The sequence below is a fragment of the Salmo trutta genome, chromosome 20 (assembly GCF_901001165.1).
Source record: "Salmo trutta chromosome 20, fSalTru1.1, whole genome shotgun sequence".
In the NCBI taxonomy this organism is placed as follows: Eukaryota; Metazoa; Chordata; class Actinopteri; order Salmoniformes; family Salmonidae; genus Salmo; species Salmo trutta.
In genome coordinates, this window is record NC_042976.1 from 37,299,366 (window position 1) to 37,316,963 (window position 17,598).

Sequence of the window (17,598 nt, forward strand, 5' to 3'; positions counted from 1 at the left end):
ATTAGAGCGTAAAAAATCAAAATAGCAGAATTGGTCAGGAGCCTGTAAGACGGGTGCTGTCCATTGCAGCGGCATCTTTTCACCATCTTTACAGTGCAAGGGTTCACAATAATACACACATTCATGTAAACACATGCCCACACGCATGCAAAAAAACACACACACACATTTTACCCACACCACCGTGGCTCCTAAATGTTTCCCTTCCGTGAAAATAATTTGGACAGTTCCTCTGGTCTGAGAACCTAGAAGCAGTGGGCAGCAGATATTTGGAGTCCAAATTATTCCTCAGGGAACTATGGAAGCAATTACCCAACAAATCCACCACCAAGCCCTCGCAACAACCATCACACACACTTAGCTTTTTACAAACCTACCGCACCATTGTTGAAGGATCACATTAACCTCAGTTGCTGTGCGTTGAAAAACAATACTCCCACACACAGCAATAAAACAGAGAACAGTTGGCTGACCATGATAGAAGGACCAGACAGAGCAGAGTTTAATGGGTGGGTTGCAGAGGTGTAATAAAAAGTTACTAATTACAACTACTCTCATTACTGTTATCGAGTAGCTTTTTTAAGTACTTGTACTTTTTGAGTATTTTTCAAATTCAGTAATTTTACTTCTCCATGAGTACAATTTCATTAAAGTAACAGTACTTCTACTTGAGTAGGATATTGCATTACTCTTTCCACCCCTGGTGAGTCTGTGAAAAGAAGGAGTTTGTGAGTGAGGGAAAGAGGAAGTAAGTGAGTAAGGGAAAGATGGAGTGAGTGAGGAAAAGAGTGTGAATGGGTGAGTGAGTGAATTTGTATAGCTTTTTATTAATCACAACATTTTAATTGCTATCAATGTTTGTTATTTTCAAATGTAAATAGTACATTTTTCACAGATCCTTATTTTTTTGTAAATGTAATGTGCCTTGTTGCAACTCATAAATTAACCTAGTTCCTACTGTACATTAATTTACTTGCTTAATTTTTCAATTTAACCTCTCTGGGGTGTGTGGGACGCTAGCATTCAAGTTAGCATTCAACAGCCAGTGAAATAGCAGGGCGTAAAATTCAAAATAACAAAAATCTCATAATTCAAGTTTCTCACACATACAAGTATTTTACACCATTTAAAGATAATCTTCTCGTTAATCCAACCACATTGTCCGATTTCAAAAAGGCTTTACGGCGAAAGCATAGCATTAGATTATGTTAGGACATCACCTTGACAAAAAAAACACAGCCATTTTCCAAGCAAGGAGAGGTATCACAAAACCAGAAATACAGCTAAAATGAATCACTAACCTTTGATGATCTTCATCAGATGGCACTCATAGGACTTCATGTTACACAATACATGTATGTTTTGCTCAATAAAGTTCATATTTATGTCAAAAAAAAACATTTTACATTGGCATGTAATGTTCAGAAATGTTTTGCCTCCCAAAACTTTCGGTGAATGAGCACATCAATTTACAGAAATACTCATCATAAACGTTGATAAAATATTAAACTGTAATTCAAAGAATTATAGATACACTTCTCCTTAATGCAACCGCTGTGGCAGATTTTAAAAAACTTTACAGCGAAAGCACACTTTGCAATAATCTGAGTACAGCGTTCAGACATGAAACCAAACCCGCCATTTTGTGGAGTCAATAAAACTCAGAAATAATATTAGAAATATTAATTTACCTTTGATGATCTGCATCAGAATGCACTCCCAGGGATCCCAGGTCCACAATAAATGTTTGTTTTGTTCGATAAAGTCCATCATTTATGTCAAATACCTCTTTTTTGTTTGCGCGTTCAGTCCACTACTCCAAATGCAGGAAGCGCGCGAAAATGTCATGACGAAAAGTCAAAAAAGTTCTATTTACATTCGTAGAAATATGTCAAACGATGTATAGCATCAATCTTTAGGATGTTTTTAACATACATTTTCAGTAATATTCCAACCGGACAATTCCAATGTTTTCAGAAAAGAAAAGGAACACAGCTCACACCCACGTGAGTGCCCGCCTCTGAGCTCATGTTATTTCGTCACTCATCTGACTCCAGACCCTCTTGTTCGTTTCATATTCACAGTAGAAGCATGAAACAACGTTCTAAAGACTGTTGACATCTAGTGGAAGCCTTAGGAAGTGCAAAATGAACCCTAAGTCACTGTGTACTGGATAGGGAATCACTTGAAAAACTACAAGCCTCAGATTTCCACACTTCCTTGTTGGATTTTTCTCGGGTTTTTGCCTGCCAAATGAGTTCTGTTATACTCACAGACATCATTCAAACAGTTTTAGAAACTTAAGAGTGTTTTCTATCCAAATCTGTTTTATATCCTTCTGAGCCTGAGTAGCAGGCAGTTTATTTTGGGCACGCCTTTCATCCGGACGTCAAAATACTGCCCCCTACCCTAGAGAAGTTAATGCATGGAAAAGATAATCTGTAACAATGTTCAAGTAACCTTAGCAAAATTATCTAGTTATCAAGGTCAATGTTTTTATTTGAAAAGTTAAAAGTAACAATTACATTTACTTTGAGTACTTTTTAAATTAGCTATTTTTTACTTTTACTTCAGTCAAATTTCATTAAACTAACAGTAATTCAACTTGAGTAGAATATTTCAGTACTCAATCCACCCCTGGTTGTTTGCAGTAATGCATTTGTATAAATACTGATACAAATCAGAATAATGCACAGGGGTTGATAGAGATTACCCACTTTATTGACCTCAAAGGTAAAGTGTAATGCATCTACTATCTGTACTGACCACAAAACGTGGTCAGTTATACAGCTGTACGTTACGGATGTTCTCAAACAGTTCAACAGTTTCTCCAGCCCCTCTCTTTCTTTTTTTCTCCTTCACACGCACGCAGACATGAACGCAGGCATGCACACACACGCACACGCACAAGCACACACAGACTGTGGTCTGAAATTATTGAGACCCTTGAGAAAGATGAACAAAAATTATTTTATAAAATAAATAATTCAAATCCTGAGCATTATTGTTCGCTCCAAAAAATGTGTAAATGATACCAATTGCTCAGATAAAGAGATTTAGTTTAACAAGTAATAAAAATTGTTCTCAAAAAGATTGGGGTCAAAATTATTGACACCCCTGTTTTCAATTCCTTTCAATACCTCACCTTACGAGGATAATGGCCTTGAGCCTTTTTCTAAAATGTGTTATGAGTTGGAGAAAACATGGTGAGGGATCTTTTCTATAGTAGGTATGAGGTTCTTTTCTGCATATGCATTCTCATTTCGATGCCAAACCCACCACTGGTGTGCATGGCCAAAGAGCTCTATTTTCATGTCAAGCTGTATTTCTCACTGCTCTCTTGTCCTCCAGGAGTTAGCTGACATTTACAGATGAAGAGGGGTGGAATACATCTAGAGCACCAGAAACCAACAGACTGCCTGTATAACTGATGGCATCTGGAGAAACTGCTGAGTGGAGGGGAAAGGAAAGAGACATTCAGGCTCTCTTTTTTTTAACTTTCTCTCTCCCTCTCTCTCCCTCTCCCTCCTCTCACTTTCTTTCTGTTTTCAGAAGCCGTGATGCTGTGCCCTTGTTTTCATACCCTCCTCTCACTAATAAATGAAACCTCCTTCATGAAGATAATTACATGTTTTGAGAAATATATTCCAAAATATTTATCTTGCCTGACATGTCCAACGTTTGCCCTTATGAAAAATATACATTTGACTTGATGTAACTGAACCCGGGCGTCTGCAAGCTCTTAACCTCGAAGGCTGGCCTGGGAATTGGTCCTCTGTTTGAATTTCATTTTATTCACCACATAAAGGGAGACAGTGTGTGGCGTCTAAGGGGTGTAAATGGGTTGCGTGTGTGTATTTGTCCAGGAGTGTGTGTACGTGAGACCTAGAACTGAATGTTCTGGGCATGCACTTGCATTGTCTATATGAAAAGGGTTTATTTTGAGTTCCGGGGCTAGGATTACGAAAAGGGATTTGGCCATAAGTGTGGAAAGCACTGACAATCACCTCTCGTGATGGGTGGTTGGTAGCACCGTCCACACACCCACTGGGACAGTTGATAATGCATGAGAGAGAGAGTGGAATAATTTCAAACTTCACTTTCAGATGCGGCATATGGATCTGGTTTATTCTATGAGAGGTGTCAAGCTGGATACAGCTCTCCCTTTCTTTCTGGTGACCCCCCTGCCCGTCCTGCCCAGCCCTGTGCGACACCCGGGGATGGCAGTGGATGCTTTATTGTGGAGAGAGACGTTAGATCAGATTAACTCACTCCACGTGCCTAATGGGCTGTTACAGGGGTCTGACACACCCCATTACACACCATTTACACCTCACGGGTACAGGGCGGAGGGAGACACACCACCAGATTGTGTGTGTGTGTGTGTGTGTGTATGTGTGTGTGTGTGTGAGCATTTGTGTGTGTGGACATGCACGTGTGTGTGTGGATGTGTGTGTGCGTGTGTGTGTGTGTGTGTGTGCGTGTGTGTGTGTGTGTGTGTGTGTGTGTGTGTGTGTGTGTGTGTGTGTGTGTGTGTGTGTGTGTGTGTGTGTGCATGTGTGCTGGATGGGTGGGCGTGCTCAGTAAAAAGGCAGGCTTCATTGGATAATTAAGAAACCTCCAAGGCTGTTCTCCCTATGGTGGTAGATACTAACAGAGAAAAAACACATTCAAGAAACATATCTCTGCTGTAGTTTGGATTCGTCCAGGCTTTACTACTTGCTGAACTCAATGCTCTTCTACTCTGGGTTGTCATGTATTTTCACCGAATCACCTCCATCTTGAGATGGGCTGTCCACATAGTCCGTCACTTCGTCACAAAGTTGTCCATTAGCGTATACAAAGCACTATGAACACCTGCTCTTTCCGTGACAGACTGACCAGGGGAATCCAGGTGAAAGCTATGATCCCTTATTGATGTCCCTTGTTAAATCCACTTCAATCAGTATAGATGAAGGGGAGGAGACGGGTTAAAGATGGATTTTTGTTAAGCCTTGAGACAATTTCACGCTCAACAGTTTCCCGTGCTGTATCAAGGATGCTTCCTAATGTTTGGTATACTCAGTGTATGTCTGTGTTGTCAAAATAAATGGGAATATGTAAGCCTTAATGAATGTTAGTCATTTCATTGATTAGCTAGCTATAGGCTATAAACAACATCTACAGTATGGCTCCCATCTCAAGCTATACGCATCCTGACAGGCCATGCAGATGTCTCTCACTCTACCTGTAGGTGTAAGAGGTACATTAAGAAGGAGAGGAAGGAGGAGATAAAGATTACAATAAAGAGTACCTGTTTCCCTTCAGCGGTTACAGCTGGACTGTGTTAGGGCGTCGACGTGCGTTATTGCTCTGACTCAACACAAAGCAGGCTCACTGTGCCGCATCCTTCTTGCCCTCAACCTCTTAACCAGAATATTCACATTATAGACGGGCTTTGGCGTCTTGGCCACAGAGCCGGGGCCTGGGAGACCTAAACATAGCCTGATAGAGAGACTCTTAAAACACCTCTAGTTCAGGCTCTGATATACTGCTGAGTCAAATGACCTCGTTACACCAGGCCTGGTCTGTGTCAGGTCAGTCTCCAAAACGGCGTCCCAGTTGGCACCCTATTCTATAGTGCACTACTTTTGAGCAGGGCCCATAGGGCACTCCTCAATAGTAGTGCACTATACTGTCTTTTGGCTTAGGAAATTAACCAGATTCAGAATGAAGGAAAGTAAATGTGTCTTAATTGACTGGGTTGAGTGTTGTTATAGGAAATGGGGATCTGTGGATTATGGAAGGTAGATAAGGAATGGAAGTATGGGAAGGGACCGGAAAAGACCAGGCCGTGACCCGAAGGGTGTAACTTGGTTGAGGATATTATAACTATCAGTAGTCAGTAAGGTACCAGGAGATTCATGGAAAGTGGGTGAAGTCTATGCTATTTAAGACGTGCAGGTGTGAGAGCATAGATGTACCGCAATCCAAAGTATGAACATTTTATTTGGTTTGTTTTCGGTGGCTTTCACACCAAATTGGTTTGGAGCTTTTTTTCTCGAACTTTGGCGGATTTCCGCCCTTTTTCAGTTTGTTTGGACTGGTGTGAACACTATGGGCACTCTTGAGCACACTAAACAACGCTCCTCTGGTTCACTCAAATAGGGTGCTCTTGGTCCGATTCCATTCGTATCATGATGCGGTTCGCTGCAGGTGAGAATGCAGTCCGGACCAAACTCAGGAAAAGAACCAGAGGTGTGCAGTACTATTGGTTGTTTGACTGAAGAGCATTTGATGAAATGCATGCAGTACCATAACTTGATACCTCTGAAACATTATTTGAGTAGCAGTGCATTTTTGAGTGCATCCAATGCAGATTAAGGGAGGCGGTGCTATACCGGAGATATAGCCCACCGGGTAAAAATGGGAAGAATCAACGTTGTTTCCATGTCAATGTAATGACGTTGAATCAATGTGGAAATCTGATTGGGTTTGGAAAAAGTTAGCAACATAAGGGCATTTCATATTTTTTTTTAACCTAAATCCAATGATATGGAGGCATTTTCTGTTGATTTCACATTGTGCTCACGTTAGTGGAGAACTCAACCAAATGCAAATCAAAACTAAACGTTGAAATTACGTTTGTGTCCAGTGGGAGGCTATTGATATAACCTTTGCATGTCTCAGTTAGAGAGGCTATTGCTCCTATTGCTCCTCCAAGATGTTGTTGGAAGACCAAAGCAAAACTATTATGACGTTAGGGACACACAAGTTGTGCTTCTTGATAACCATAGATGGATTTCATGTGAGCATTTTTCATATCATTTGCAAACTCAAATCCTCAAAATCGGCTCCATGCATCATCTTATAAATTCAGATTGAATTATAGAGTAAGGATTAGCTAGTACGTGAACATTCAACTAGAATGGAATTAGCCTTCTTGACTTCCTGGGGTTGGCAGAAAGAAATGAAAGAAAGAAATGACAGAGACATTTATACACACCTGGGAGAAAGAGCGGCACACAAAAGCTAATCACATATAAAAGGCCGGAACGTTCCATTCAGATTGCACCTATTACTCTGTGCCTTTGGACTCAGATTCACATTAGCATTTTCCATGCTCAAAGCCCATTTAAGCACCTGGATAAAACACTATTTCAGATGACACTTCACTTTCACCTGTCTTTCTATGACACTTAGTAACAAATTACCCCCCAATTTGGTTGTCATTCACCTTGGCAGAAACCGTTGTCGGACAACCACAATGAATCACAATGCGAACTGATTGTAGACGTTTGTTCTGATTATTTCAATAGCCTCGCAATTGTTAATCTTATTTAGTCCATGTTATTTTATACAATAGCAGGTAAATGAGAAAGTCTAAGGTTATTTACGAGAAGCACTATTGCCTATGCATAGTCCCTATCCAACAATATTATCTGTGCATTGTCTGTTTTTATGTTTTTACCTGTCAGGCAACATTAATGTACCTTAACCAATCAGCTATCCTTTGTGATCTTATCATGAGGACCAACTCCAAAGTCTTCAATGTCGCAAATACAATCTCTATTTAGAGTGTGAGTCAAGCTTTGAACCCATCATTCATAAGTATCAGAGAGGCCTCCACAGACTGAGTGCAATGGCAGAATAGATAGTTGAAATGGAATAACAAAGCACTTAGCTCTGTGTGGAGCCAAGATGAAGAGACTGTTGTTTGGTGTGACGTCCAGGCATCATTTCCAAGTCCCCCTTCGCCCTGTCTTAGCGCTCTGAAATAAGTCGTCATCTCAGCTCCCAGACAAGCCTCTCTCTCAACACCAGTGTGTCTGCGTGTGTGTCTGTGTCTGTGTGGTGTGTGTGTCTCTGTGTGTGTCTGTGTGTGTGTGGTGTGTGTGTCTGTGTGTGTGTGTGCGTGTGTGTGTGCTGAGCCATCTGAAGAGCTCTCTCTATTTCCCAGGCGAGATTGTGAACATGAGGAAATCTGGGAGGAAAGGGGGAGATAATAAATGTCTTCATGCTCCGGAGAGACAGCCTCTCACAATTACAGTCCACTTAATTGCACAGAAGCGTGTTTATGGAAAAATCTGGGGATATGAGAGAAGGGAGAAGAGGGAGCAGGAGGGTGAGAGAGAGAGAGAGAGATAGAGAGTGGGGAAGAGAAGAGGAAAGAAGGGGAGAGAAAGAGAGAGAGAGAAAGAGAGAGAGAGAGAGAAAGCTGGGGAGAGAAAGGGAGAGATAGAGAAAGAACAGGAGAGAACTGAAGAGATAGCAAGTGGGGGAGAGAAGACAAGAGAGAGAGAGCGAGAGAGTGAGAGCGAGAGCGAGAGAGAGAGAGAGAGAGAGAGAAAGAATGGAGAGAGAGAAACTGCTGAGGGCTCAGCGAACAAAGCTTCTCAGCTGGTCTTATCCAAGTAGCCAGCCTCTCCACCAAATGCCAATTCACAGGTGCAGATATACACTCAGGTGTTCAAGTTCACCCGCACACACCCGCACGCACACACACACACACGCACGTACCCACACGCCATGCACGCACGCACCGCACCCACATACACATTGTGTTGCATTTGTAAGCATTCCGTAGATGCTACCCTCCAAGCTGAGCCACGACAAAGTGGACCAAGCCTGGTAGTCTTGATATGACAGCAGTCCAGACCAGACCATGGTGATTAAGAGGTTGTGATATCTTAACCCACTCCCACTGGTCTTCCAGGAATGATGACTATCTAACAGCTTGACACGTGTAAGGCCATTACTCAGTAGCTCTCTATCTCTATCACGTAATGATTGTATAGGGCCTCATTAAGGCAAAGAGGGACAAGAATTTAAAGATGGCGTGTGATTAGAAAGAATGAGAAGGAAAAGGGAGTAGAGGTAGAGAAGAAGCAGGGGTGGATTGGGTTGGAAAATGAAGACACGATTGATTTGGAAATATCATAGAATAAACAGAGTTGAATCACTTCCTAATGGAGAAACACTTAGCGGTTACATTTGGAATTTGTTTATAGGCAGTAAGACTTGCACATTAGGGTGTTGAAACCGCAACACGGAGGCAGCGAGCAGCGACACTGCAGAGAAACACAGCCCACGCTGGGTACTACAACAGAACACAACACAGGGAAACTGATTGAGATAAGGGCTTGTATAGAGGAACATTAGGACGGGAAGCAGCCATTTTAAGACTGCCTTGTTATCACAGCTGCACGGTTGTCAGATCCAAGATCCCATTTTTTACCCCTGCCATTCCGAAATAAAGAACGAGAAAATAAAGTAATAAAGAAATCCTTGAAACGTCAATCCCGCTTCAATTCAGGAAGCAATTTTCCTTAAAATGTTGCCTTTTCATGAAAAGAAAGAACCAAGACTTGGCTCGAACTCAAAAACAACACAGTGCTGCTCACACGTCATCATTTTATCCTTTTCTACTTTTTAAGTATCATCGTTACCAGACCCTTTTTGCCAGAACAAATCAAAGTGTTGGTCTTTGTTGATTCATTGGTTAGATGGCATTGGGAGGCGGGATTTCTTTAACTCTCGGTTGGGTTTGGTTGAGAGAGTTCTTGGTTAACATGAGTGTTGCTATGGGCTCTAAGCTTGTTACCTAGTCATTTGTAACTCAGCATCCAATCAGTGCTTCATCATCTTCCCATCTGTCAGTGTTGATTTATCTTCCATATTGCACGCTGTACGAAGCAGATTCTCAGACTCTACTTCTGAACCGACCTAAAATACAATACAGTACCTTCATGAGTGTTTCTCTCTTCCCATGTGAAATGGTGGATGTTATGATGAATCATAGTTTTTAATGTGGCCTTTAGAAACAGATGGAGACTGAGTAATCTACCACTGGCAGGTAGAAATGACACGTGGAGATGGAAATTAGAGCAATACTATTTTCTAATATTTGTGAGAACTGGATTGATGTAAGCAGCATGTATTACAGTATGTTAGTAGCAATCGAAAGCCATCAGGCTCGTGTGAATCTCCATAGACTCTTCGCCCCAGAATCCTACCTTGAGATCTGGATGTGTAACTCATTAACCATAACCCTAAAATGTTTAGTTCCCCATATGGATCTGAAATTAGGAATCGGTCCTTGGTAGTTTTGTGTGGACCACTCTGACCATGCATCCACAGTATTGCTTTTGACAATGTTTTTAGGATCCATAGGGCTCTCTTCTCTTCAAGTCACTCTCCTCAGATGATAGTCTTCCTAATTAACCTTATCTCACTACATCAACAATACAAACAGCTGACATGACAGAACATAATTTGTTTGGGCTGATCTAACATTTTGATTCCTTTTGATGAGTCATGCTTAGTGGGTAGAGTGTCATAGACGAACAGATCAAATCAAAGTGCTTATGCCGTTACTGATAATGAAGTATCCGGACCATTTTCCGTCACCTGCTTAGGAGCTGGAATTTACAAACATCCACACAGGCACAAACACAAACACACACACACAAATAAACACACAGGTGCACATACACAGGCATCTACACACGCACACACACACACACACACACACCTCCATATACCTCATAATATTGCCTCTAATCGAATTTCTTCAGCTGTAGTGACCCATAAAATGGTGCCAAGTCTCTCTCCCTCCCTCAGCCTCCCTCAGCGGTATGTAAAAGGAGCAGACTGCCTCATTCAGACTCTAATATTAACCCTTGCCCTCCCTTTAATTCCTTATCATCCCACCACAATATCCCTGGCTGAGCTTAAAACAGGCCCTCGACACAACCAATAACCTTTTGTGTGTTCGTGTGTCTCAGAGTGTGCTTGCAATTGTCAGATCAAGTCAAATTGTCACATGCATTTTAAACAACAGGTGTAGACGAACAGTGAAATGCTTAATTATAGGTCCTTTTCCAAAAATGCTGAGTTAAAGATAAAATGTTGATAAAATGTTGAAATAGTGAGTAAAAATAACATTGCTATACACAGGGAGCACCAGTACCGAGTCGACGTTGTGTGAGTGTGATTGTGTGCGTGAGTGTGTGTGAGTCTCAGAGTGTGCTCGCAAGTGTGTGTGAGTCTCAGAGTGTATTCCCCGCTGTATGTGAAGCTCTAAGGTCCACTGGTGGGATGAAACATTATATTGAGGGGTTGGATGAGGCTCTAACTCAATGAAGGAAAACTTTGTTCATGTTATTATCTTGAGGGGCAGAACAGAAAGCACAGATGGTATTTACGGCTCTAATCTGGCTGCTATCTCACCTGTCACAGAGGTAAATACAATCTAAGTTATAGTGGGATTAGAGGATAGAGGAGATACTACTGAGAGATGTGGGCTGTAAACCCTGATTCTAGAGCCTAACGCTGATGTCATAGGAGATACACTGTATCAGGCTCTAGAGACAAAGAGGGTACACCTTAAGCTCCTTAGCTGCACCCTGGGGATCTGAATGAATGGTAATGACGCTAAACTATGTGCTAATGCTAACTATAGTTAGCTTATCACTGAGCCTTGGAGCATGTTTTCAGGGTGTATATCTTACACTGATCCTGTGTGCTGTCAGTCACCACTTCAGTCTTTTGTTTTAATCATGTTTCCTAATTACCAGAACATGTTACTCTTTAGAAGGAGCCTTGCTTCATTTATTCTGTTTCCATAAAGTCAAGCAACAAATTACAGGGCAAATAATAGTTTCCCATATTAATACATACTGTAAATTGTTACAGTGCTTTTACAGTGATGTGATTATGGCTTTGAGCGGAACATTGCTTGGCTCAACCTCCTTGGAAGGTCACTGTTGAGCAGTGGGACTGCAAAACACTCAATAAAGTTATGGGGTAATAATATAAATGAATTAACCAAAATGACTGAAATGAATGGTGGCATAAATAACTGCTGCAGTTTGGTCAGCTTCCAAGGTCAGTGAGTAATGGTAGACTGAGCTCAGGACCTGGAAGATGAGCGAGAGAGCAAGAGAGAGAGCGAGAGAGAGCGCGAGAGAGAGCGAGAGAGAGGCTGGAGGAAGATACAAAACAGTAAGGAAGAGAACACAAAAAAGCAGATGGAAAGAAAGAGAAGTGTGACAGAGTGTGGGAAAGACAGATGCTAAAAAATGGATGAGTCACTTTAGGACTGAATCTGATCCAGTCCTAAAGTGTTGGTCATTTCAAACACCCTTGATCTCCAACTTGACACCACCACATGGCATTTTGTATGTTGAACGTACCTCTATATTAGTGAACAGTACATTGGATTGGTGAACACACCTCTGGGTTTTAGCAGAGAGGAAGAGGCGAGGCGAGAGGTTTTAGTCTGCCAAAGATTGTCTATTATATTGTCAAGATAGTCAAGTGAGAGCTACTAACAATGGAAATGCATGTCCAGGTGGGAGGAGGCGAGATCAGGTGGGACCATTCTAGCCAAGAGAGGGCAGATAGTATGCATTTGAACAGCAGAGCATATAATTATATAGATGACTCATCTTTGTATCTGTGCCATGTGACAGCATGGGCAGCGCCATTTAAGGCTATCTCAATTTTAAAGTAGTCAATTTTCTTCTTCATCGGCTGATTGCTCCCAACTCAGAGGAATCCCCAACCAGTTGACTACTTTAAAATGGTGGAAGCCCTCAATAGCAATGTCTATGCTAACACTGGTTATATCCACAATGAGTCGTCTATCTACAGTTGAAGTCGGAAGTCTACATACACGTAGGTTGGAGTCATTAAAACTCATTTTTCAACCACTCCATACATTTCTTGTTAACAAACTATAGTTTTGGCAAGTCGGTTAGGACATCTATTTTGTTCATGATACAAGTAATTTTTCCAACAATTGTTTACAGACAGATTATTTCACTTATAATTCACTGTATCACAATTCCAGTCGGTCAGAAGTTTACATACAGTAAGTTGACTGTGCCTTTAAACAGCTTGGAAAATTCCAGAAAAGTATGTCATGGCTTTAGAAGCTTCTGATAGGCTAATTGACATAATTTGAGTCAATTGGAGGTGTACCTGTGGTTGTATTTCAAGGCCTACCTTCAAACTCAGTGCCTCTTTGATTGACATCATGGGAAAATCAAAAGAAATGAGCCAAGACATCAGAAAATAAATTGTAGACTTCCTCAAGTCTGGTTCATCCTTGGGAGCAATTGCCATACATCTGAAGTAACCACGTTCATCTGTACAAACAATAGTACACAAGTATAAACACCATGGGACCACGCAGCCATCATACCGTTCAGGAAGGAGACTCGTTCTGTCTCCTAGAGATGAACGTACTTGATGCGAAAAGTGCAAATCAATCCCAAAACAACAGCAAAGGACCTTGTGAAGATGCTGGAGGAAACATGTACAAAAGTATCTATATCCACAGTAAAACGAGTCCTATATCGATATAACCTGAATGGCAGCTCAGCAAAGAAGAAGCCACTGCTCCAAACTCGCCATAAAAAAGCCAGACTACAGTTTGTAACTGCACATGGGGACAAAGATCGTACTTTTTGGAGAAATATCCTCTGGTCTGATGAAACAAAAATAGAACTGTTTGGCCATAATGACCATCGTTATGTTTGGAGGAAAAAGGGGGATGCTTGCAAGCCGAAGAACACCATCCCAACCATGAAGCATGGGCGTGGCATCATCATGTTGTGGGGGTGCTTTGCTGCGGGAGGGACTGGTGCACTTCACAAAATGGTATCATGAGGGAGGAAAATGATGTGGATATATTAAAGCAACATCTCAAGACATCAGTCAGGAAGTTAAAGCTTGGTCGCAAATGGGTCTTCCAAATGGACAATGACCCCAAGCATACTTCCAAAGATGTGGCAAAATTGTTTAAGGACAACAAAGTCAAGGTATTGGAGTGGCCATCACAAAGCCCTGACCTCAATCCCATAGAACATTTGTTGGCAGGACTGAAAAAGCGTGTGTGAGCAAGGAGGCCTTCAAACCTGACTCAGTTACACCAGCTCTGTCAGGAGGAACCAGTTACACCAAATACTAATTGAGTGTATTTAAACTTCTGACCCACTGGGAATGTGATGAAAGAAATAAAAGCTGAAATAAAACATTTTCTCTACTATTATTCTGACATTTCACATTCTTAAAATAAAGTGGTGATCCTAACTGACCTAAGACAGGGAATTTTTACTGGGATTAAATGTCAGGAATTGTGAAAAACTGAGTTTAAATGTATTTGGCTAAGGTGTATGTAAACTTCTGACTTCAACTGTATCGCTATGAGAACAGGCACAACTCCGATATAATGTCGTTCGCCTCTTCCTCTCTGACTCTGCTCAAAATCTGTCCATGAAAATAAGCCCACGAAGTGAGGCATTTTTGGATGGATGGAGGTCAATGAGTGTTTAATTTGGTCAACAAAACATTGAATTCCTCATTTGTATGTGAGGCTAATTTTATGGAAATGAAGTTTCGCCATGGTTAGGTTGTTACAAATGCACTGATATAAGTGGAACACACGTGGTATTTTGGCCCGAAATGTTTTTATTGGAGTTGTGCCTTTTTTCATACATATTGATGAAGGACACATCATGGATATAAGCCATTTTAACATGGACATTTACATTGAGTGCTTCCACCACTTTAAAGTAGTCAACTGGGTGGGGATTCTTATAATTTGGGACCAATCAGCCAATGAAGAAGAAGAAAATGGACATCTTTAAAAGGGAGATAGCCTCAATGGCGCTGCTGTCACAGACACTTTAATGGCACAGATACAAAGATTAGTGACATGTATCTTCGAGAACATGTATTTTCATCGTTAGAGCAGTCACTTGATTATCTTGTCGATATAATTGACAATCTTCTGTTTAGATTCCTTTTGTGTAAAGCAGATGGAGTTAATTGGGCCCAGCGTGAGTGAGAGGAAGAGATGGTAGCTGCTAGCTGTGAGGATGCCTGCTATGAACAGTAAATAGGTGTTAATAAGCATTGGTGGCCATCACCAAATTCAATTGTGGTTATGTTAGTGAAAACACTGCTCAGTAAAGAAGCAACTGCTTTCCATTTGAATGGATTTTTATCAAAACCATAGGCAAGCTTAGAAAAATAGTCAATGCATCGTAACCACACTTGCTAGCTGCTACTGCATCAGGTGTGTTGTAGGCCAATTCCTGGCTGACTCACTGCAGCTGTTAATTCTTCCAATAATGAATTAGGCTACAAACAGCGAACCGTTGCATAGCAACAACTCAATGGAGATCATATGGAGGTCTTCCCACCATCCAAGTTCAAGACAATGAGACGCATACAGATTAGGACTGTAATGATTTGACTTTTGGTTCAGTTTAACATCAATTCGATCTCACCCATAAAATAGATGATTACAATGTCATGGCATGGTTTTATGAACAAAAATATGATAATCAATGTAATCAATTTAAATCAGATGCAGCTGTAGACATTGACCCATACAGCATTGTTTGTGTGTAGATTTGATTTTAGTGTAACCCAGGTCAAGTAACGGAATAATAGTAATTTACCTGTTAATGTGATGAGACTACATCTAGCCAATTGGAAGCCAGCCCTTGGACTTGTTCATGCCCCCAAGGCCAATCCTGACATGTCTGCCATGCAAACTATGGAGAGAAGCTACAGTCGCCATTATTAGTTGCCTTCCCTGTAGCTCAGTTGGTAGAGCGTGGTGTTAGCAACACCAGGGTTGTGGGTTCGATTCCCACGGGGGGCCAGCACAGATAAAAATAAAATGTATGATATGTATGAAATGTATGCATTCACTACTGTAAGTCGCTCTGGATAAGAGCGTCTGCTAAATGACGTAAAATGTAAATGTAAAAAAATTACATTTTTTAAGGCGACACTGGAGAAATGAAAGCGTACACAACAATATGTGTGTAAAATACCGAAGATTACCATCTCCTTAATTCACCGTTGCTGCTGTTGAAGATTGAGTCACATTAGCCTGTGAGGATTTGGTGAGTTCAAAACTCCCGCTGAACCCTTCATGTTACCTCCAAACGATCGCCAAGCTAGCTAACGATCATTGACATAACATGGAAAGTTAGCACCAAACTGTAGCTCCTAGCAAACTTTTTGCAAAATCTATGGGTTTTTAAAATGAATACTATTACTGTCCAAACATACTTCATGTTTAGGGGAAGTCATTACATTGTAATGAGGCAAACATTTATTTGTTTTTATGCACTTTGTTATTTGCTATCCCTAAACTAATGGGTTATCAGTGAACCACTTTTCATGCCATTGCTTAGTCACTACTGTGCTCAAGAGTGATGGTTAAGCTAGGTGTTTGAGACAAATGCACTATACTTGAGTGTATGCTCACTAGGTGCTTAATATCCTTACTTAGTGCTGCAGTAGACATCATTCAACATATTGGTATTAAAGTCAACAAAGCTACGATAAAAAAAAAAATGCACACATAGAGAAAAAACAGCACTTACCCTCCATTCAAATCTCCAAGCTTTATTGGCATGCAGTGGAGGTGCGGCAGGCAAGGCAGGTCTACTCCAGTGAGTGACTGCCAGTGCGGTGCGTTGCTCTGATGAGGACTTGGCCTTGGCAAGTCGGGGCACGCCGCCTCCAGGTTCATCAACCTCCCCCCTATCTCCCATTAGGAGTCTTTCGCCTTGTTAAGGCCCTGTGTACGGGAGATAATTAAAGACAGACACACTGTCTGCATCTGAAATGGCACCCTATTCCCTATATAGTGCCCTACTTTTGACCATATATAGGATATAGAGTGCCATTTATGGAGTGTCATTTCGGGGACACATACTCTGGTGCAGCTAACGCAGCCATCTCAGTCGCCCCATTGATCTACCTGTCCTGAGTAGATCCACAGAAAAATCCCCTCAGCGTCAATACCCTATTGTATGCATAATGCTGTAATGGTTTGATGTTTATTAGAGAACTATTGGCATATTTAATAAGCGCTGTTGTGCCAAAGGACATGTTTGAATTGGTTTCGGTTTGGTCACGCTGGGTAATGATTTTTTGTGTGTGTTTGTGTGGGTCTGTGCATGCTTTGTGCGTGTATTTTGTGTATACAGTACATACTCACTGTATGTGTGTGTGTGTGTGTGTGTGTGTGTGTGTGCTGTGTCTGTGTGCTTTATTTGTTTGCATGCGTGCGTTCACTGCGAGTATTTGATTGAATTCCAGTGGGGACTCCAGCCCTGGGCTTTGCCTCTGGAGCTGTTGCCAATGCTGACCGACATTTTGAGATAGAACTAAAGCCAACCTCCACACTTTCCACTAGATTTTGCCTCGACCCCAGGAAATCATGTCCACGGCGGATCACGACAATTGATCAACAGACGAACAGCCACTCCAGCAATCAATGCTCTCTGGCCGGGTCTCACAACATCAGACTGCCTTGAGGTTAGTAGCAGGGAGTCAATACCAGCACTTCCTAAACAAAGTTTGTTTATCGGAGGACTTTGCTACCTAATCACTGCCTCTTTATGAGGTGTGGCAGAGTCGTTAAGGAGAATTAACAGAGGAAGAGGGGGAGGGAGAGAGAACGGGAGGATTGAGGGAAGGAGTAAACAGTGCCTTCTGTTCGTGTGAATATGAGGGTCTTGCGAGGTGACATTTGTGCTGATGGCATTAGCCACAGATGGCAGTGAGCATTAGTGGGTGGCA

The 17,598-nt window shown here is 41.6% G+C and overlaps 1 non-coding gene across 1 annotated transcript; it reads left to right on the forward strand.

The window, feature by feature from the left end:
* Positions 1 to 15,585: 15,585 nt before the first annotated feature.
* Positions 15,586 to 15,661, forward strand: trnaa-agc (transfer RNA alanine (anticodon AGC)). The gene has a single exon. It is a non-coding gene; the product is annotated as a tRNA-Ala (tRNA).
* The last annotated feature ends 1,937 nt before the right edge of the window (positions 15,662 to 17,598 follow it).